We start from the raw sequence: 23,678 nt of genomic DNA, 5'->3' as shown, positions 1-23,678 counted from the left end.
GCTGAGCAGTCGCCTGTTGATGACGTATTTACCGGCAGCATTGTTTCCCCGTCAATGTATTTTACTGAACGCTTTTTTGTAGCTACGGGAGCCGATTTAGTTGCTTCCGCTTTGGCTGTCTCAGCCAATGAATTCCCTGCAATGTGAACGCCATCACGCTGATGACTCAGTGAGTGTATCACGTGAGTCTTTGGTAGTTCTTTCTTTAAAAGAACTATTTGTTCCCAAAGCGATTTTTGCTTTATTGTTGCACCTGTGTCATCTTTGTACCCGTTTTCAACTCATTTCTGCAAGTCGTTATTGTATGATTTGACGCAGTAATATGAATCGCACACTATAAGTGTCGGGAATTTGCGATCCGCATTATCTAGCGCCATTTTTAATGCTATTATGTCAGTTTGTTGTTCTGAATTATTTTCCACTTAGTGTGTTTTTGAAAATAGAGGTTTTAATTTACCTCCGCGCCACACGTCTTTCGTAATCTCGCATGTGGCGTTATAAGCTTGTTCTCCCCAAACTGAGGGCTGAGCATGTCCGTCTGTATGTATCACACAGGCGTACTGTCGTATGGGCAGAATGTCGATTGGCAGAGGATATTCTCTTTCATATTCTAGATTTTTTAATTTTGTCAACTCTAGATCAAAACAGTATTTCACTCTGTCTGTAGCAAGAGAATCTTCCCATTGTATCCATCTTGGATTTAGTGCCATAGTAGGTAAATTACATGGGGTTGTTAATGCCTCAAAGGCTGATTCTGCTGTTCTGACTGTAATCTGTCTGCCGTCAGCTTGGTATCTTTCTCTTGCTACAGCTGTTTGAACCGCGTGAACAATGTTTTCCTTAATGCTGAATGTTTTTTCAGCTTCTGTGTACAAATGTGTTTTGTATGCTATTGGTACCTTTTCTCCCTCATTAGAGGTTAGGAATGTGAATCCGCATCTTCCTGGGATGACTCGAATCACAAGGTTGCGTGTGTTATCGCGTGTTTGCAGTTTTGTTTTAACTAACATGTCTGTTTGTAAAGATCTCAAAATTTCTGTGTGTTTTTGAGTCCAGTTGATTCTTTTAAAATCTGGTTTTATTAGATCATAGAGAGGTTTAACCCTCTCTGCATAATTTATAATGTACGTTCTTCCGAAATGTAGGAAACCTAGAATTGATTGTACGTTTTTTAGTGTTCTAGGTGCTTGGATTACAGCACATTTCTCTAGGAAATCTTTAGCCAGGCTTTTGCCTTCACTTGATAATTCATATCCTAAAAATAGGACAGTCAGATGGGCAATTCTTGACTTTTTGAAGTTGAATTTATAACCCTCTGCTGCGAACCCAAGTATTATGGTGTTCACTCTTTTCAAGTGAGTATCCAAGTCATCGTCTGTTAGATAGATGTCATCGACATAAGATAATGCCTCATCATCATACATTTGTAGTAACTCTGTTACTCTCGCTGAGAATAATCCTGGGCTGTTCTTGAACCCTTGGGGCAAACAACAGAAATTTTTCTGCGAGCCATTTATTGAGAAAGCGGTCAAATGTCTGCTTTCTGGTGCTATATTTTGACAAAAGAATCCATTAGAGATGTCTAATGTTGTTTTGTATTTTTTGCGCACTATGCTATTCATTAGTGCTGCACTGTGTGAGTTTTGTACTGCAAATGTTTTGCAGCATGAGTTAAGGTGTCTGAAGTCCAAAACTAGACGATATGAATCATCTGGTTTGGAGACAGGAAACAAAGGATTGTTCATTTGTGAGGTGCATGTTTCAATCACCCCCTGGTATTCAAGTTGATCTAAGATCTCCCTGACCTGTTTTTTAGCTTCTTGCTTAATTGGGTACTGCCTCTGTGCAGTTGGTTGAGATTTTAACTGGATCTTGTGAGGAGGAGAGTCCTCATCCCATCCCACATGATTGTTATATAATGCAGGAGCCTGGGCTACTGCCCACTTTCTTGCAAGTGTATATTTTTTATGAATTGGAATATGATTTGAGAAGGCAGGCATAATCATTTCTTCGCCATGAGGGCACTTCCTGACAAACTCTGGTGGCCAGTCTTTTTCAGCTAGAAGGATGTCATAGCCCTTGGAGAGATTATCCCAAAATAGACCCCTTATTTTCCTAGTCTTATCTCCCTCTATACGTAAGGTTATTTCATATATTTTATGAGGTTTGCTAACTCTGGTATCTGCAGTTTCCACCTGAATGTACTCATTCGTGTCCACTGTCTCCAGATGATTCATCAGGATCTTGCGAGCTATGCTCACTTCTGCTGCGCTGTCTAGCATTGTCTGAGCCCACTCTCCGTTTTTCAGCTGAGTCCTCAGGATCCTCGGCATGTTTGATTATTTTAATGCTGGCTACCTTCTTCTTTGCAAATTGTAACTTTTTACTTTGATGAGCAGGTTCTTTGTCTTTGGACTTGACGTGCTCTTCCCTGTGTTCTGACCGTCCTCTTCTTTCCGATTTCTGCGAGGAAGTCTGAAAAGATCGAGAGGGACGTGTATCAATATCTTGATATCTATCAGGTTTCTTCAAATTATCCCTATTTCTAAGGTTGTATTTTTTCTCAGAGGGCTCCCTCTGGGGAGACTTGTTTCCTTGGTCCAGAGATCTTTCTCTCCGCCGAGGAGACCTTCCTCTGGACTGGAATCTTTTTTCTTTGGGAGTGGATTATTTATTTCCATCCCAGTTCTTTTTTGAAGTGTTTAGATTATTTTTAATAAATACCTTTTCAGGATTTTCTATTAGTTGGGGTTTCACTGGTTTCCCACCCAAACTATCTCTTCCTAGTTCTTCATAGGATTTTTCTATGATTCTGGCAAGTTCAAATGGTTGGTCTGCTATGTCTGTTTCCTTCAATCTTTGGCGGATCGCCACATTTGCTGCTTCCCCTTTTATGTTTGCTAGTAATATTGCTGAGACCTGCTTGAAGTCTTTCAGTAATTTCATACCCAGAGTTAAAGCAGGTTCTGGACCGTATTCATTTTGAATCTGTTTTAGCACCTCTGGTATTACCGCCATGGACGGAACACCATGTGTTTTTGTGTAAATGGAAGCAAAGACTGTACCCCAAGTGTCACAGTCCTCCACATGTGGTGCGATCCCCTTTGGGAGACAGATAGTCAGAATTCTGTGTTTCTCCACAGGTGTGGTATCTGGAAATACCGCCTCTATTTGAGTGATTTTCTGTGCTAACCAGAATGGAATTTGTTCCCGTTTAATGGGTACTTTACCTAGACAGGACTGTATGTTCTGTGGTGTGATTTTATTTGTGTTCCCCTGATGAGGGGTCAGCTGTGGAATTTTAATAGATGGTTGGACTGTTGAAGTCCGCATTACATATGGGACTAGTTGTCTGTGTATTTTAATCAGTTATTTTAACTGTGTTAAAAGTTCTGGTATTGACATTTTTCCAATGTCTGGATGTGGTTGGTATCCGGCTAGAACCGGCCACGTCGCTCCTGGTCTACCTAGTGGACCGAGCCTGGTGATGTGATCATTATGTTTTAGGGCGCCTTTAAACCAGAGCAGGTGCTCTTGGTATTTGAGTGGTATTTCCACCTCCTCGAAAGGGGTGTACTCATCCGGAGGTTCCTCTATCTTGTAATAATGGAACTCCTTTGTTACAGCGTTTGCTGCTGGAAAATTTATCCATGAATAGAATACCTATGTCTGCCGATATTCGTGTGCCTCAATTACGAATATGACTGTACCACCTCTCGGTGTTAGTCCATTTTCTATAAGTTTTAAGGTTATAGTTTTTCTTATGCTGACCGGGATGAGTATTGCACCCGGGTCTTGCTGTAGGAGACTTGTGTCTTCCTCTAGGAGTTGAGCTGCTATTCTAGCTGCCTCCCTTTCTTCTTCATTGTCTGACATTTTACTGACAAGAAGGTTTTTTGTTGCAGATCAGGTTTTCAAGGAAACAAAGATCAGATGTACAATATTTTTGGTTTACAAAAAGGGGGTGGTGATGGACAGAGTATCTGAGTTAATCAGAACACTCCTACCCAGTCAACAGATCAGGGCTTGATCCATCACCATTTTTTAGCTCACTGCACCATCCCAGTTCAGAACCTGGCTATATGCAAATTAGTCTGTCCCTGGCCCAGTGCATCATGGGAACAGGGCAGACCAAACTACCAAGCCAATTCTTCACTGGAAAGGAAACAAGCTTCCGGGGACCGGTTTCTGGCATTACAGCCGTCTTCGGCCCGGCTTGCTTGAATCCTGATGGTGCAATGAGCAAGGGACTCATGTCTGAGCATTCCCTTCCACACTCATGGTGGCCAAAATAATTTACAAAAAGGGGGTGGTGATGGACAGAGTATCTGAGTTAATCAGAACACTCCTACCCAGTCAAAAACGGTGATGGATCAAGCCCTGATCTTTGGACTGGGTAAGAGTGGCCTGCTTAATTCAGGCACTCTGTTCATCACCACCCCCTTTTCTGAATCATTTTGTCCACCATAAGCGTGGAAGGGTATACTCAGATGTGAGTCCCTTGCTCATTGCACCATCAGGATTCAAGCAAGCCGGGCCGACGACGCCTGAAATGGCAGAAACCGGTCCCCGGAAGCTTGTTTCCTTCCCAGTACAAGAATTGGCTTGGTAGTTTGGTTTGCCCTGTTCCCATCATGCACTGGGACAGGAACAGACTAATTTGCATATAGCCAAGTTCTGAGCTGGGATGGTGCAGTGAGCTAAAAGACGGTGATGGATCAAGCCCTGATCTTTGGACTGGATAAGAGTGGTCTGCTTAATTCAGGCACTCTGTTCATCACCACCCCCTTTTCTGAATCATTTTGTCCACCATAAGCATGGAAGGGTATACTCAGATGTGAGTCCCTTGCTCATTGCACCATCAGGATTCAAGCAAGCCGGGCCGACGACGCCTGAAATGGCAGAAACCGGTCCCCGGAAGCTTGTTTCCTTCCCAGTACAAGAATTGGCTTGGTAGTTTGGTTTGCCCTGTTCCCATCATGCACTGGGACAGGAACAGACTAATTTGCATATAGCCAAGTTCTGAGCTGGGATGGTGCAGTGAGCTAAAAAACGGTGATGGATCAAGCCCTGATCTTTGGACTGGGTAAGAGTGGTCTGCTTAATTCAGGCACTCTGTTCATCACCACCCCCTTTTCTGTACAATATTTTTGGAACACTGTATACTTCAACGTTGAATAAACCAAAAACCATACATAGGAGTCTCCTCCTACTAAGTTTGGCGGATTTAACCTTTCACCCACTCCAGACGTCTTTGGAGTTTTATGGGAAAAAGGGTCTGTGTGAAAAAGCACGACTGAGTTACTCTAATGTCTTGCGTTAGATTTATCGCCAATCCAAACCGTTGGGCCCCATGTAGTGTAGTTCCTATTATCCCAATAGGCTCTGCGCATTGGAATAATATCTTCAATAGTATAGACGTAGGACTGTGGTTAACTAGGTCTTCTACTGACGATATTAGACTTAAAGTTATTTGTGCCAGCTAGCTCAGAGTTCACTAGAAACTTTCTCGAATAGGCAAGGAGGAGTTTAACCTCTCTGGATAGACAAGAAGGGATTTAGTTTCTGACAACCATAGAACATGACAACTTTGCTCTCCCCTAATCAAGAGTATTTCTCCAGAGTCGTGTGAAAACAAAAGACAACTATTTTACTCAGTCAGTACGTGCATTCTTAGTTTCACCAGGTTGTAGAGAAATAAGAGATGGGCGTGTTTCAATAAAAAGATGTTATTTATTGATCAGTCTCTTTTCTCATACAAGAGAAATGAATCGCTATTATTGCAATACTTATAGTTAAGTAAAGTGCATACAGTAAAAACAGAATTATAAAATAATACTGTAAAAGCATTTATATGGTTTCTTAGCCATATGATACTTAAAATGGATAAAAGATATACATACATATATACATTGACTAATCGTACTCAACTGGTGCTTCTAACTACGCCTACCCCGGTGTACCTGACCTAAGTCTAATACTTGGGAGGGAGTAAGTAAGTAGCAGTTTAAGTTAAGTTTGTTTTGCCAAGAATCTGACTCAAGAATTCTCTGTAAGGGGTTAGTCAGTTCAGTACCTGGGATTTAGAAGGCTGGAGGGTTGGTATCTCTGTCACAGGACTCGATATCCCAGTTACCCGCGAGGGCGGCTGGAAACGCCTGAGGCTGGATTTCTCGGCAGGAGAAAAGGCAGAGTCTCTCTCAGCGCGTCAAAAGGGAGGGGCAGCGTCCGTGGGCTTTTCTGCATCAGCTGGGCTCTCCGGCAAGTAGCGCTGCTCCAAGCTCATCACCACCGTGTCTTAGCTTAGGGCAGCGTCTGTATATTTATACCTGAAAGGTGCCGTGTTTGACGTAAGGATGGACATAAGACGTCAGCAAGAATGTCATAAGGACTGGTCGTTCTTACATTCTTTGCAGGAGTTCTCGAGCGAAATCAAAACAATAGCTGCGGGGGATTTCCCAGGTCTGTTGGAGGTTTGATTTGTTTTGAGAACTCGGTGTGCTTTCTAGGGGGCTGAAGGGATAGTGCTTGCTTAATGTGACAGCATGCGCTATGACCTAATCTGAAGACGGGTTTCTGTGCCGGTGTATGGACATTAGTGAATTAATAACCGGACAAGGGTCAGAAATAGGAGTATCAATATAGGTACCTAGATAAACACACTACACTGCTAATAAAAGCTACTGGCTGATCCTGACCCTTTTCATTCAGTTGTGTTAACACAGCCCCTACCCCCAACTCAGCTGCAACAGTTTGAACACTGAATTGTTTGGAATAGTCAGGACTTTGCAGAATGGGTGCAGTACACATGGCCTGCTTCAGGTAATCAAATGCCTTTTGACAGCTAACTGTCCACTGAACTTTCTTAGGCATTCTTTTGGAATTTAGATCATTCAAATGGGCAACTATGGACCCATAACCTTTGACAAACCTCCTGTAGTACTCAGACAGGCCCAAGACAGCTCTGACCTGAGTCTGGGTGGTTGGAGCAACCCAATCCATGATGGTTTGGATTGTGCTCTGCAATTGTTGTACCTGTCCTCCACCTACAAGGTGGTCTAGGTATACAACCTTACTCTGGCCTATCTGGCCCTTGGTGGCCTTGATAGTGAGGCCTGCTTTCTGCAGGGCCTCCAAAACCTTTCTCAGGTGGACCAGGTGATCCTCCCAGCTGGAGCTCAAGACAGCAATATCATCTAGATAAGCTGCACTATAGACTTCCAGACCTGCGAGAACTTTATTCACCAGCCTTTGAAATGTGGCAGGTGCATTCTTCAAGCCAAAGGCCATCACTACACATTGGTGGTGCCCACCAGTGGTTGGAAATGCTGTTTTTGGTTTTGCATCCTCAGCTAATCTGATTTGCGAGTACCCAGCTGTCAGGTCAAATGTGCTTGATAACTTGGCTGAGGACAAAGTATCAATCAGTTCATCTGCCCTTGGAATTGGATGAGCACCAGTCCTAGTGACTCCATTGAGTCCCCTGTAGTCAACAACGAATCTCATCTCTCTTTTACCACCCTGGGGGTGACGTTTTGGTACTAAGACTACTGGACTAGCCAAAGGGCTATCTGAGGGCCAATCCCTCCCTGTTCCAACATCTTCTGGATTTTAGTCCTGATACAGTCCCTGACATGATCAGGTCACCTGTAAATCTTATTTTTACAGGCAGACTGTCACTTGTGTCCACCTCATGTGTACACCAGGTAGTCTGACTTGGAGTCAGTGAAAACATATATCTGAACTGATTGAGGACTTTCCTGCAATCAGTCTGTTACTGTTCAGTGAGGCTGCCTGCCAAGGCTACACCATCAACTGAACCATCATCAGGGTTCCGTGAGAGGAGATCAGGGAGTGGATCACTCTCTTCTTTCTGTCCCTCAACAGTAGCCCCTGTCTGCCCTGTCCACATCTGGCTTGAGCCTGTTCACATGGAGCCCTGTGGGGGCTCCTGGGAGTTCCAAGGTCCACAAGCTAGATAACCTCTCCCTTCTGCTCAAGAATGGTAGGGGGCCCACTCCACTTGTCTTGGAGAGCTGCTGGGGCCACTGGCTCCAATACCCATACCTACTGTCCTGGCTGGTATACAGTCAAAACAGCCTTTTGGTCATGCCAGGCCTTTTGCAATTCCTGGCTAGCCTCAAGGTTTTTGGATGCCTTCTTCATGTACTCAACCATCCGGCTGAGGAGACCAAGTATATAGTCCACTATGTCCTGTTTAGGTGGTTTGAGAGGTAAATCCCATCCCTCCTTAACCAAACATAAGGGACCCCTAACTGGAGTTCAAAAGGGCTGCAACCAACCCCCTTCTGAGGAACCTCTCTGTAGGCAAAGAGAAGGCAGGGCAAAAGGATGTCCCATCCATGCCTAAGCTTTTCAGGGTGAATTTTATCATGCCCTTTAGGGTTTTGTTGAATCTTTCAACTAACCTATTACATTGTGGGTGATAGGGTGTGGTGAATTTGTAATTCACTCCACACTCCTTCCACATAGCAGTCAGGTAACCAGACATAAAGTTTGCACCTTTATCTGATACTAGCTCCTTAGGGAAACCCACTCTGGAAAATACTCACAGGAGAGCTCTAGCCACAGCAGGAGCTGGGGTAGTCCTAAGGGGAATTGCCTCTGGATACCTAGTGGCATGGTCCATCACCACTAGTATGAATCTGTGCCCAGATGCAGTTGGAGGATCCATGGGACCAACTATGTCAATCCCAACCCTCTCAAAGAAAACCCCCACCACAGGTAGTGGTATCAGGGGGGCCTTTGTAGTACCCTCTGCCTTACCACTGGCTTGGCAAGTGATACAGGAGTGTCAAAAGTCCTTTGTGTCTTCTGACATGTGAGGCTAGTGAAATTGAGGGACAAGCCTGTCACAGGTCTTACTTTGGCCTAAGTGTCCTGCTAATGGGATGTCATATGCCAGTGTTAATAGGAAACCTCTAAACTTCGGAGGTATAACCAACCTCCTGGTAGCACCAGGCTTGGGGTCTCTACCCTCTGAATACAGAAGTCCATCCTCCCTGTAGATCCGGTGGGATCCAATGGCGCTCCCAGCAGCCTTAGGAGCATCTTGCTGTCCGAGGGGTTCAAGAGAGGGGCAGCTCAGCTGCTCCTGGCTCAGATCTGCCCTGGAAGGGCCCCCTGTCCCAAGAACTCAACCTGATCAGGTTCAAGTTCCTCTGAGACTGTTCCTTCACAGGGACTGAGATCATCTCCCTCAAGAAACTGATTCTCACTCTGAGGCATGGGGGACGACACTGCCTTACCCCTTCTGCTCCTTCTCTTGGAAGGCACCTGGTCCATCTTTTCAAGATCCAGGGCCTGTTCAGTGAAAGACATTTTTGCTTGTGACCTAGTCATGGCAAACACATCTGCAGGGATGTCCAGCATTTCTGCATGTGTCCTGAGTTCCACTTCAGCCCAAGCTAAAGTTTCCAAACCATTGCCCAATAAGCATTCAACAGGGAGGTCTGAGCTAAGCACAACTTTCTTAGGGCCAGTTACCCCTCCGCAGGTGAAATTCACACCTTCCTAGGAATGGTCTGTCCTGACATTGCAAGTATTCGTCACTTGGTACATCTCACCAAGTATGATCTGTTCAGGGTCCACAAGATCTTTTGTCACCATTGTGACACTTGCACCTGTGTCCCTGTATGCCATAGCCTCCTTATCATTGATCAAAGGCTGTTGTCTGTACTTGCCCAGATTACTGGTACTGACAAATAAGGAGGCAATATCCATGCCTACATCACAGACTAAAACAGCCTGAGTTGGAATTCTGACTAGGCCAGAATCCATCTCAGATCCCAAGGTTAACCCTACTATACACATGTTCTGTACACCACCACTAGGACCAGTTGCTTAGGGGCAGTGGTGACTCGAGTAGATTCCTTGGCCCTTGGACAACTGGCATCTTTTGTCCGAAGTGTCTTCTCTCTACAGATATGACACCAAGGTTTCTTTTTGCCTTTTCCTTTACTAGACTGTGACTCCCTCCCAGATGCAGGTTTTTGGGACCCTTGTGAAGAATGTTGGTCGTTATCCTTCTCCCCACCCTTATCTGAGGTTTTAGCATCTTGCTTCTTTTGGTCACCACTGAATTTTCTGCTTCACCCTGATTCTGACCCGTTTGACTGCCTTCTTTCCCAATTCTTGGGGAGAGGTCAGATCAGAATCAACCAAGTACTGAATCAACAACTGATTTTCCAATTATTATGGATCTGCTCCCTCATAATTAAATTGTACAATCGTCTAAAAACACACACCTTACTGCCAAGTAACCAGCCTTACAGAGACTTAGTAGCACAATCTACAAAGTCAACCCAGTCCTGGGTCTGTGCCTTATGGGTGTCTCTGAACCTAATCCTGTACTGTTTAGTGGTTAAGCCAAACCCATCAATGAGACCACTCTTCGAGGCTGAGTAATTGTTTGCATCCTCTTCTCTAACAGTGAGGAGCCTATCTCTACCTTTGTTAGTAAAGTAGAGCCACAAGATAGCTGCCCATGGCTCTTGAGGGACCCTCTGTACCTTACACGCCCTTTCTAGTGCAGTTATCCATTTGTGGATGTCTTCCCTACTTTCATAGGAAGGGACTATCTTGTTCAGGTTCCTATGATCATGAGAATACTCTCTAGTTCTAGGGACACTGTTGCTGCCACCATGGGACTGTAGTCCCAATCTTCTTGTACCTCTTTAGAGCTCTAGGGATACCCTATCCTGGGCCAATTGTTCTTTTCTGAGCCTGAGCTTGACTCTCTCAAGCTCCAAAATTTGGCACTGCTTATCATAAGAGGATTCCCTCTTGTTTGATCTGAAAGTCCTGACAGAAGTACCTGAGTGATTAAACTCCACAGAGGAACTTCTAGATCTTCTAGGTAAACTCAGTACTCTTCCTGGTGGGGTAAATAAAGAGAGGGCTACTGGGGCCGTTCCCCCACCTCAAGGAAGATCTAAGTTGCCCAGGTTTGAATCATTTTGATAATCCTGGTAAGGGTTTGAGTCCATGTCAAAAAAGTTTTCACTTTCTGGTCTTTCCTCATTCCCTGTACCACCCACTCTACCTACCTCATCAGACCCTGGGGTCTTTTTGATTTCATCTAAAGCAATATCTCTATGAGGCATTGAGTGTAGGCACTTCTCCCTGGCCTCAACTTCCTAGACACACACATGGCTTTCAATTCTAAAAATGGAATACCGTTGTACCTAGTTGGTCACTGGGCTCTTGTCTGGAAGACATACTAGTGTTATATGGTGTAGGCAACTACCTAACCTACTGGAGACAAAACTCTCTTGAGTTGGAGAAAGGGTGTGCGAGACCCTTTACTTGCCCAACTCCAAGTTCAGTAGAACTTGCTTTATTCTAATCTTGATTGTATTACATGTACCTAATACTTTAGTGGTTTTCAATTAATCATTCAATGAGATCTTTCTGGTAAAAGGAAAATCCCAATTGCTGCACACCAATGTGAGATGGTGGGTTGGTATATGCTGTCTACTAGTTAAAGTGGTTACCTTGTACCAGGCCACATGACACTTATGATGTATGAGGTCAAATATAACCTTATTGAAAGCTATTCTAGTGGTAGCTATGGAGAGCAGCATTCAGGCTTAATCTTGAAGGAATGTGAAGCAGCTTGTTTTAACAGAATTTCACCTCCGAAATAATTAAATGAAAGGAGAACCACACATTGTTTATAATAAATATGAATGTTTTAATATAACTCTCTCTACTAGTCTCTACATGAGACTAGCGCACAAAGCACACAATACTAAATCAATAGAACATTCGTAAATAGCGAAATACACAGCGGGCTCCAGAGGGAGATGGAACCATATACTTTAAAAAAATGGTATAACAACAACGACGTCAATAGACACAGTGCCTAGAGCACGTAGAATCGCTGGGACCCCAAGGAACCACCCAGAGGAGTGACACAGGGAGCCCACGGAGGACAGGTGCAGTGAGGCAACACAGTTGTGTGCCCCGTACAACTCTATGGCAAAGTCGCGGTTGGAAATGTACAAGTTAAGGACACTTCTAAGAGGACTTAGAACAAACCCTTTGGAACGTAGGAGGTTCTAAGGCCAACCCACCAGTGGGTACTGAGGTACCCATGTTACCTATCCCAGAGGAGTCCGGTGCATAGGTGTCAAGTGTCGTCGAAACCTTCGTCGTTTTCAATGGAGCGCTGCAAAGAAGTACTGCTGCCAGGAAGACGAAGAGTGTCCGGTGGAATCCAAGCCTGGATTCCAGTTGAGAAGAACCTGAAAGCAGAGGGGATAGTGTCTTGGTCATTTCAGTTGACCAGGGGCTCGGTAGTCGATTGCCCAACGATGTCGGGTGCTTCAGGGATGAAGAAGGGTTGCTTGACTCTGCAACCAAGGGGAGCAGGAGATATCAAGGATGACCAAAGTCATATCAATATTCAACCATTTGCAAACCTATCCATCATCTATCCTTCCATCCATCCATCATTCCACTTATCCATCTCTCCATCCACACTTTCACTCATCCATCCCTTCATTCATCCTTTCACTCATCCATCCGTACACTCATCCATTCACTCATCCATCTATTCACTCATCCATACATCTACCGTTTCACCCATCCAGCCATCCTTTCACCTACTCATTCATCCACCCAGTCACTCATCCTTCCACCCAATCACCCTTTCAGTCATCCATCCATCCATCATCCCTTACTCTCTCCATCCCCCTTTCATTTAGCTATCCATCCTTCCGTCCGCCCATCCATCTACTCATCCATTCATGAATCCATTCATTGACCCTATCACTCATCCATCCTTTCACCCATCCATCTATTCTTTCTCTCATCCATCCACCCTTTCACTCCTTCACACATCCATCCATCATGTCTTTCATCCATACACCCTTTTATTCCTTCACTCATCCATCCTTTCTCTCATCCATCCACTGTTTCACTTCTTCGCTCATCTATCCACCCTCCCTTTCACTCACTTATCCAGCCTTACATCCACCCTTTCACTCATCCATCCATCCATTCACCCTTTCACTTATCAATTCATCAATACATCCATCAGTTTACTCATCCATCTACCCATTCACTCGCCTGTCATCCACCCTTTCACTCATCCATTCATCCTTTTACTCATCCATCCATCCTTTTACTCGTCTGTCAACCCTTCCACCCATACATCCATCAATGTACCTTTTCTCTCATCCATCCTTCCACTCACTTATATGTCCATCCTTTCTCTCATTATCCATCCATTCACCCTTTAATTCATCCATTCACCCTTTCACTAATCTATCCAGCCATCCACCCATCCCTTCACTTACAGACCTTTTCACATTAATTATGAGATGAGCCTTTGTCTGCTGAGTTGCAGGCAGAAGAGGCCCATTAAGGACTTCACCCTTGCTGTAGTTCCTAAAGCAAGGGGTGGGGTGGGGGGGCAGGGCTCACTGTGCTCCTGTACATAGGCATTCTGAAAAAGTGGTATTCATACATGATGCACAGTGCCACTGTGACGTGGTGTTGTTTACAGGGCTTTAAGTGGGATGAAGAAACTGGGGGGTGTCTCCAAAGGGGGTGTTTGATGTAATTAAGGGCATGACTTAAGAAACCTAAGCTAAAAATCTGTGCTTAGCATAGTGTGCCGTCCAACTGATAATTTGGTGCTTCTGTAATTGCATCCAGATATAAAACACAACAAGTAGTGTTACACCTACAAGCCAGAACTATTGACTTTGTCAGTGGTTGCTACGTGCCCTGTAGTCAACAACGAATCTCATCTCTCTTTTACCACCCTGGGGGTGACGTTTTGCTACTAAGACTACTAGACTAGCCAAAGGGCTATCTGAGGGCCAATCCCTCCCAGTTCCAACATCTTCTGGATTTTAGTCCTGATACAGTCCCTGACATGATCAGGTCACCTGTAAATTTTATTTTTACAGGCAGACTGTCACTTGTGTCCACCTCATGTGTACACCAGGTAGTCTGACTTGGAGTCAGTGAAAACATATATCTGTACTGATGGAGGACTTTCCTGCAATCAGTCTGTTACTGTTCAGTGAGGCTGCCTGCCAAGGCTACACCATCAACTGAACCATCATCAGGGTTCCGTGAGAGGAGTCAGGGAGTGGATCACTCTCTTCTTTCTGTCCCTCATCAGTAGCCATGAGCAAGCCCCTGTCTGCCCTGTCCACATCTGGCTTGAGCCTGTTCACATGGAGCCCTGTGGGGGCTCCTGGGTGTTCCAAGGTCCACCAGCTAGATAACCTCTCCCTTCTGCTCATCAATGGTATGGGGCCCACTCCGCTTGTCATGGAGTGCTGCTGGGGCCACTGGCTCCAATACCCATACCTACTGTCCTGGCTGGTATACAGTCAAAACAGCCTTTTGGTCATGCCAGGCCTTTTGCAATTCCTGGCTAGCCTGAAGGTTTTTGGATGCCTTCTTCATGTACTCAACCATCCGGCTGAGGAGACCAAGTACATAGACCACTATGTCCTGTTTAGGTGGTTTGAGAGGTAAATCCCATCCCTCCTTAACCAAACATAAGGGACCCCTAACTGGAGTTCAAAAGGGCTGCAACCAACCCCCTTCTGAGGAACCTCTCTGTAGGCAAAGAGAAGGCAGGGCAAAAGGATGTCCCATCTCTGCCTAAGCTTTTCAGGGTGAATTTTATCATGCCCTTTAGGGTTTTGTTGAATCTTTCAACTAACCTATTACATTGAAGGTGATAGGGTGTGGTGAATTTGTAATTCACTCCACACTCCTTCCACATGGCAGTCAGGTAACCAGACATAAAGTTTGCACCTTTATCTGATACTAGCTCCTTAGGGAAACCCACTCTGGAAAATACTCACAGGAGAGCTCTAGCCACAGCAGGAGCTGTGGTAGTCCTAAGGGGAATTGCCTCTGGATACCTAGTGGCATGGTCCATCACCACTAGTATGAATCTGTGCCCAGATGCAGTTGGAGGATCCATGGGACCAACTATGTCAATCCCAACCCTCTCAAAGAGAACCCCCACCACAGGTAGTGGTATCAGGGGGGCCTTTGTAGTACCATCTGCCTTACCACTGGCTTGGCAAGTGATACAGGAGTGTCAAAAGTCCTTTGTGTCTTCTGATATGTGAGGCCAGTGAAATTGAGGGACAAGCCTGTCACAGGTCTTACTTTGGCCTAAGTGTCCTGTTAATGGGATGTAATATGCCAGTGTTAATAGGAAGCCTCTAAACTTCAGAGGTATAACCAACCTCCTGGTAGCACCAGGCTTGGGGTCTCTACCCTCTGAATACAGAAGTCCATCCTCCCTGTAGATCCGGTGGGATCCAATGGCACTCACAGCAGCCTTAGGAGCATCGTGCTGTCCGAGGGGTTCAAGAGAGGGGCAGCTCAGCTGCTCCTGGCTCAGATCTGCCCTGGAAGGGCCCCCTGTCCCAAGAACTCAACCTGATCAGGTTCAAGTTCCTATGAGACTGTTCCTTCACAGGGACTGAGATCATGTCCCTCAAGAAACTGATTCTCACTCTGAGGCATGGGGGACGACACTGCCTTACCCCTTCTGCTCCTTCTCTTGGAAGGCACCTGGTCCATCTTTTCAAGATCCAGGGCCTGTTCAGTGGAAGACATTTTTGCTCGTGACCTAGTCATGGCAAACACCTCTGCAGGGATGTCCAGCATTTCTGCATGTGTCCTGAGTTCCACTTCAGCCCAAGCTGAAGTTTCCAAACCATTGCCCAATAAGCATTCAACAGGGAGGTCTGAGCTAAGCACAACAGACGCGTGATTATGTCCTTCAATGTGCCATTTGTCAGCAGGTCAAGCCTTCGTCTGCTGCACGTCCGCCCCAAACACAGTTGTACATTTCCAATAAACCACTTGGTTGTGTTTATTTCGATCACTGCAGTCCCTTTTCTTCTGATACTGCGTATAAGTACATCTTAGTTGCAGTTGATTCTTGCACGCTCGCTTTGTATGGGTATGGCCCAACTGGAGTGCTGATTCACGAACTGCATAAGAGATTTGCGTGTCCTTGTGGGAATTTTTGCATGTGGCACCTTCCACTCGGACCAGGGTCCAGCGTTCGCCTATAAGGTGTACAAGGATGCAATGAGTTCATTAGGGGTCCAGGTCAAATTTTCGTCTCCATACCGACCTGAGGGTAATAGTGTTGTGGAGCGAATGAACCGTGATTTAAAGCAATCATTGACAGCTAGCGTTATAGGTACCGGCAGAAACTGGCTGGCTCATCTCATTAGCGCAGAGCGTGCCCTTAATAATCTCCCTAGAAGGTCTCTGGGTGGGCGGACCCCATGCAAGATGCTCTTTGGTATCAAAATGTTCGTTCCGGACCTTGAAGGGCGGAGGCTGCTGCCCCCTTTGACGTAGATGAACATTGGGATGTTTTACAGAATCTACAAGAGACGAGAGACAGTCTTGCAAAGGAACACTTGCCCTCCACATCTGATGCTGCGTTGCAGATTCCGGTAGTTGGCTAACTACCCAGAGTTGGAGAACTGGACCGAGAGAAGTTTTAGAACAAGAAAGAATTTGGTCCCTCATATCGAGCGCAAGTTCCTGTACTTGGCGTGCAGGGCACACGAACAGTCATTTTACCACCACTTCCAGGTCGAAAGGAAAAAAGGTATATCTCCATTGACAATGTCAAATTACACAGAGTGGCCGATTCTTCTTAGTATGACTCCTGCGGTCTCCTGTCAATCGATGCTGAGAAATTCTGTTTTGGCTCCTGTCCCTAACAACAGGCCTGACGTTGCCTTTGAGATGCCTGCAATTTCAAGTCCTTTATTGAATACCCCACCAGATGCTCATCTTGATGAGATTGAGTACACTCACCCCACAGACTTATCGATGCCCGATTTGCAAACCTGTTTGGCCACTGTGTCCAGATTTTCATTTGACACTAAATCTACCACATCGAAGTCCCCTTCAAAACTTTCTCTTTTTGGGACATGGTTTAAAAAGCATTTTGTGATTCCCCCATGGACTTACATTTGGTTGGTGCTTTTTTCAATTTTTTTGCTTATGTCAATTGGATTTGTGGTGTATTTTTTCCGTCTTGTTAATGGACACTACATTGAAGAGAGGACTGCTATTCGACATATTAATGGAACATTGGCACCCCATTCCTCATCACATAGAATGAAGAGAGAGCTGACTTTTGTTAATATTACTGCTTGGCCCGTCTTAGATGGGATTGTATGGGATGCTGTTAAGTTTCAAATCAATGGTCCCACAGAGGTTATAAATGTACCGAATGTCCTAAGAGTTTCTATGGGGGACATGATAAAACAAAATATACGCTCTCATGATTGGGATGTTCAAGCAGCAGAGGCTTTGTTTTCAGATTTGAAATATTATGCTGCATTTGATGCTGAGGATTTGTACTTAGATTCTGCTAATTATGGTGATTTGTTCTATTACCAACACTATGGCAATCACTACCTGCATAAGGCAAACACAAGGAGGAATATGGTTAATTATACACAATGGGAACATTGTCTCGCTCCTATGGAAGGCAGCTCAAATTCTCTTTTAAAGAGATTCACTTACTTTACTGATTTCAATCAGTCAAACCCTCAAAGTTAGACTTACCCACAGAAAATTATTAAATTCCAAGTCCTTTCTTGACCAATTGGCTATTAGGGGCTATGAACTGCGGAAAGATACAATTGATCTTAAATCTGTTTGGGGTTCTAACAGTTGGTAAGTGCAAGGCACGGAGGCTTTGCATCGTGCATGTCTCATCCCGAACCATATGTTGTTTTTGAATTCAACTATTTCGCAAACCATCTGATTTGGATTGGCTACAACTAAGAAATTAAATGCTCCTGCTTTTCCAGAATTGGAAGAGTACCCCGGTTGGGATACTAATACCAGTATCTCTATCAGGGAATTACAGACCCTGTTGCTGACTTCTTCTTTTAACATATCCAGTTTGGATTCTGAGGGTTGGCTGTTGTGGCACCCAAGTGCAGATTCTTGCCAGCATCGTTTTCTGGGTTTAGCCCCTGGCTACACACAGGTAGAGTGCATCCCCGTTTTGAGAGTGACCATTCTGTGACTACCTATTCCGTAGTCAAGCTATGTCAGAATTGGCTCAAACACTCCACTTTAGTGTAAGTTATGCTTCATTTGTCTAAATTGACTGACGATGTCGATCTGAATGACTTTTTCAAGGGCCCTGCTTCTGGCAGATCCAAAAGGTGGATATATGCTATTTACAACAAAGTTTGAATACTGTCCCAAATTGAGGCTGCTTCCCGCTTAAGGGCTATAGATCAAGCTAATTTAGAAAAAGTGCTAGCAGTTGTGGATAACAGCATTAACACGCTCTCTTCCCGCATTTATACTTTGGATAATATTGTTTCGTCTGTTGTTGATATTGTGCAAAATTATGTCTCTGTTTTGTACCAAGGGCAAAATCAATTGCGTTCCATTATGCAGTTTGCATGGACTTTACAAACGTTAAAGGCTGGGAAGGTGCCTTGGGACTACATGAACACGTCCTCCTTATTTGCTCTTTTTAATTTGACAGACAAACAGCAATTTACGTCTATGAAAGATGCAACTTTTTCTATGTTACATATTGAAAAGCTTGAACCTTTGCAGTTTTCTGTGGCTGAGACAAATTCTGCTGTGTGGCTCGTACATGGGCTAATAACATTACCTTTCCCTCTGTTAAAGTTCGAAGCATGAAGTACTATGCTATTGGCAGGTATGAACCTCTGGGTACTGCTTATCTCCATGAAGCTTGGTCACTACCATTTACCTATGGGTGCCTGAGGGAGGGAAAAGAGGTTTATTAGAATGGTGAAGATTGGACAACCACACCTGATCACTCGTTAGTGTGTAGGAATATCCAATTGCATGGCTCGTGTAATCAGAATGCGCCTAATTTGGCTTGTGTCTTGAAGGGTACACCGATACCTGCTATCACACCCACATTCACATTACTAGCAAACGGTAGTTATTTACTTTTAAATCATGAAGATTGTTGTGGGATGCTGTCAGGAATTGCTTACATCGTTACGGTCTCCCAACGCGTAGTTTGTTGTAAAAATGTAATGTTTCCTCCTCCACATGGGAAGCTGGATGTTTCCATCTGGCTGTAGATTCCGACATTGAAGGCAGAGTTCAACAAGATGAGTCAAATAAGAGCTCTTTTTTCCCAGAAAGAAGTCGCCCTTACTTCTGCCTGTGAAACATTTGTCCTTCACGTGGCAAACACCCGCACAAAAGTGCATGCCTTATTAAATACCGATCTGCCCCTGCATTTCGGAGAGTTAATTCACACTATCTTTAATGCCTCCTCGACAACAGTGCTGGAACACTTTTTTAAAGTTGTTAGTAGTGGCCTTGTGACTTCTTTCCAAACTATATTTGGTGTGTTTCCGGCATTTTTTCATTCGATTTTCTCTAGCCTCTTTGGTGGATTTCCCTTGATGCTTGCTCTGGTTGGCGGAGTGCTTCTACTGCTTTGCTTATTTCAGAATGGATGCACATCCTGTGCCATAAGACGACTTGCCCCGGCTGTTGCTGCTCCACAACCGAATGCTTAATTTCTATGGAGCGCTGCCTCTTGCTACATTGAGTGCAGTTTATGGATTATCATTTCGATTTTCCTTTTTCACATGCGTCCAGCCTGTCATTGCCTGAGCTGCGATTTCGGATGGGCTCTGGATTTGTGTCTCTGCAATACGGTGTCTCCCAACGCAGATTATGATCAACTGATGAGCCCCTTAGTTGCTCATGAATTGCTTTGTTCTGGCGGCAGGATTATGGCCTTTGCAACGATGCATGGAGTCATGGGACATTGGAATATTTTTGCAGCGGCGCATGAATTCTTGGCACGCAGTTATATTGAAGTAAATCTGAGTTGTCCTCTGATGGTGCTAGAGGCTGCGGTTATTAAAGAACATGTATGTTCATTCCCATTACTAAATTGGATGGCTGAAATGTTTTCAGATGAGAACAATGACTTCCTGTTGGAGGCTGTTGCAACGTACTGTGCATATACACTATTGGAGTGAGGTGCATTTCCTACACTCTCTCTTTCACAACTGGAGTAACATGTTGGACATGAGATTTTTTGCAATTTTTTTTAAGGCCTATTGGCTTTGCTATGTTTGAAACTGATTACTAATTTGAGGTTTTTTACAAAATTAGGAGGTTTGCTCCTGTTTTTTCCATTATGGTAAATTTGAACTTGATTCTATCTCCCGAACTTGAACTCTGCGTTCCTGCTTTGCCCACATTTCTTATCCGTGCTCCGATCAAGGGAGGGTGTAGTGGGGCTGAGCCCTGAATTTATACAGTGTTAAGTTAGCATGAGCTTATTAGAAGTTTAAACGCCATTTTACCTTTTTGCTTTATTTTTGCACACGACACACACAGTTATTGTTACATGCTAGGCTGAGATGTTAGGTATTATTTTAGGACCCTATTGTAAGTTTCCCGATTCATGCTCTTATATAGGTATAAATCACCATATCCTTATATAGGCATAGAAATCATAACCATATTTAGGCATAGCTCATGCAGTCCAAATACGCAGGGCTACTTCCACTAGTTCCGAAAATCCACAACGATTTCTTGGAATAATCCGCCTTCAGCAGTCAGGGACTTCCCCTTGCTTGAGCACTGATTTATCCAAGAACTCATGGAGTTTTCAAAAAACTGAGACTCTTTGATGACGTTATTATGTCCAACCATATGTCAAGCCAGGCACCTTCAAAGTATAAATATGCCCACACTTGCCCAAGCAAACACACGGTGGTTTGGAGCAGTTCGACTATCTACTTGCCCGACGCAGCCTGCTACAGCAAGTGCCGAAGGAAGCCGACCCTCCAGCAGACGCACTGAGAGATACGCTGTCTTTTCTCCTGCTGAGAAATCCAGCTCCAGTGTTTCTAAGCTACCCTTGCGGGTTGCTGGGAAATCGAGTCCAGAGACCAGCCTTCTTCATTCTAAACTAAGGTACGGAGCTGATTAGACTCTTAGAGAAATCTTGCGCAGATTCTTGGCAAAAGAATACTACATTTATGCTACACCTCACTTACTTCTTCCGTCGTACCAAGCTTAGGTTAGGTACATCGGGGTAGGCGTATTTTAGAAGCACCAGTTGAGTACTTTTAGCCTCTGTTATTTATGTATGTATTGATCTATAGTTTAGGAACCATACAATGCTCTTACAGATTTATTTGATCCTACTCTTTATACTGTATGCATTACATTTTATAAACAGTTTTACGATTGTAGCAGTTCATTTCTTATACTTGAGAAAGAAGACTGTTCAATAAATCCTTTTATTGAAAACGCCCATCTATCTATTTCTCTGCACCTCTGGTGAAACGAAGCATGCACGATTGACTGAGTGAAATATCTATTTATTGTTTCCACGACTCTGAAGATACATTTTATCTTGGGGAAACAAAGTTGTCATGTTTATGCAGTTGTCAGAGACTAATCCCTTCTTGTGAATTCGAGAAAGTTTCTAGTGACCTCTGAGCTAGCTGGCACACACAATTAAGTTTAGTATATGCAGTAGAGACCTAGTCGACCTCAGTCCAGCGTCTATTCTACAGGATATATTATTCCAATGCGCAGAGCCTATTGGGAATATAGGAACTACACTACATGGTGCCCAACGTTTGGTAAGGCACTAATTTAACGCTAGATACTAGAGTAACTCAGTTGTGCTTTTCACAGAGACCCCTTTTTCCCGTAAAATACTCCAATAGATGTCTGGAGTGGGTTAAAGGATAAAATATCCGCCTTAAACTGAATAGGACGAAAAATCCTATGTATTAGTTTTTGGTTTTGTTCAACGTTGAAGGATACAGTGTTCCATAATATTGTGCACCTTATCTTTATTTCATTGAAACTTTCTCTGCAAACCTTCATACAAAATGACGGAGAGTGACGAAGAGTTAGCTAGAGCTGCAACAGCAGCACTTGCACAAAACCTAGATTCTACAGGTTTTAATGAAAATGACCCGGATGTTATACACATACCAGCAAATGTAAGGAAAATTATAACTTACAAACTCATAAATAATGGAGTGTCATCGAGAGATGGTAAAATAATATTTGTGATAGAGGCACATGAATATCGGCAGACAGAGGTATTCTATTCATGGATTGTCTTTCCACAAGCAAATCCAGTAACACATGCGTTCCACTACTATAAAATGGAGTAACATCCAGCGGAATACGTTCCTTTCGAGGACGTTGAAATTCCACTAACTTACCAAGAGCTTCAGCTCTGGTTTAATGGTGCCCTACAACATCAAAATCCCATTACAAGGCTTCGTCCACTAGGTAGACCAGGAGCTACATGGCCGGTACTAGCCAGCTATACACCACATCCTAACATCGAAAGAATGACAGATGTAGAACTGTTAGCTCAGCTAAAACAACTAATTAAAATACGTAGACAATTAGTACCATATGTCATGCGGACTTTAACAGTCCAACCAGCTGTAAGAATTCCACAGCACACCCCTCATCAGGGGAACACAAACAAAATCACACCACAGACTATACAGTCAGCAATCGGTAAGTTGCCCGCAAAAAGGGAACAAATTCCATTCTGGTTAGCCCGGAAAATCACACAAATAGAGGCAGTATTTCCCGATAGTACACCTCATGAGAAACACAGGATTCTAACAAGCTGTTTACCAATGGGGATTGCACCACACGTAGAGGACTGCGACACTTGGGGTACAGTCTTTGCTTCAATCTACACAAAAACACATGGTGTCCCGTCTATGGCGGTAATACCAGACGTTCTGAGACAGATTCAAAATGAATACGGTCCAGAACCGGCCTTTAATCTTGGTATGAAATTACTGAAAGATTTCAAACAGGTCTCGGCTATACTATTAGCCAACATTAAAGGTGAAGCAGCATCTATGGCAATCCGCCAAAAGCTAAAAGAAACAGATATTACTGAGCAACCATATGAACTTGCAGAATTATTGAAAAATCTTATGAAGAACTAGGTAGAGATAGTTTGGGAGGGAAACCTGTAAAGCCCGAACTAACAGAAAATGCTGCAAAAGTATTTATCAAAAATAATCTCACTACTCCTAAAAAGAAGTGGGAGAACACTAAACAGACATTTCCTAAAAAGAAGCGTTCTCAGTCCAGAGGAAGGTCTCCTCAGAAGGAGCCCTCTGAAAAAAGATATATCCTTAGAAATAGGGATAATATAAGAAAACTTGATAGATATCAACATACTGATACACGATCCTCTTGTACCTTTCAAACTTCCTCGCAGAAATCCGAAAGAAGAGGATGATCCGAACAAAAAGAAAAACGCGTGAAGTCCAAAGACGATCAACACGTTCCGAAAAATAAGAAAACCCAATTCACCAAAAAGAAGCTAGCAAGTCTAAAAATCAGACAATGCGAGGATCTTGAGGGCACAACTCAAGAACGGGGAGTGGGCCCAGACAATGCTGGACAGCACAGCAGAGGTCACAGCTCGCAGGATCCTGAAGGATCATCTGGAGACAGTGGATCTGAATGAATACATTCAGTTCGAAACTGCCGACACCAGGGTTAGTGTACCCCATAAGTTATATGAAGTAACAATCCGAATGGAGGGGAATATACCTAGGAAAATAAAAGCACTCTTTTGGGAAAAACTATCT

The sequence above is a fragment of the Lissotriton helveticus genome, chromosome 2_1 (assembly GCF_964261635.1).
Source record: "Lissotriton helveticus chromosome 2_1, aLisHel1.1, whole genome shotgun sequence".
NCBI classification, from domain to species: domain Eukaryota; kingdom Metazoa; phylum Chordata; class Amphibia; order Caudata; family Salamandridae; genus Lissotriton; species Lissotriton helveticus.
The sequence above is the reverse complement of the archived record's forward strand: the minus strand, read 5'-3'. Positions refer to the sequence as shown.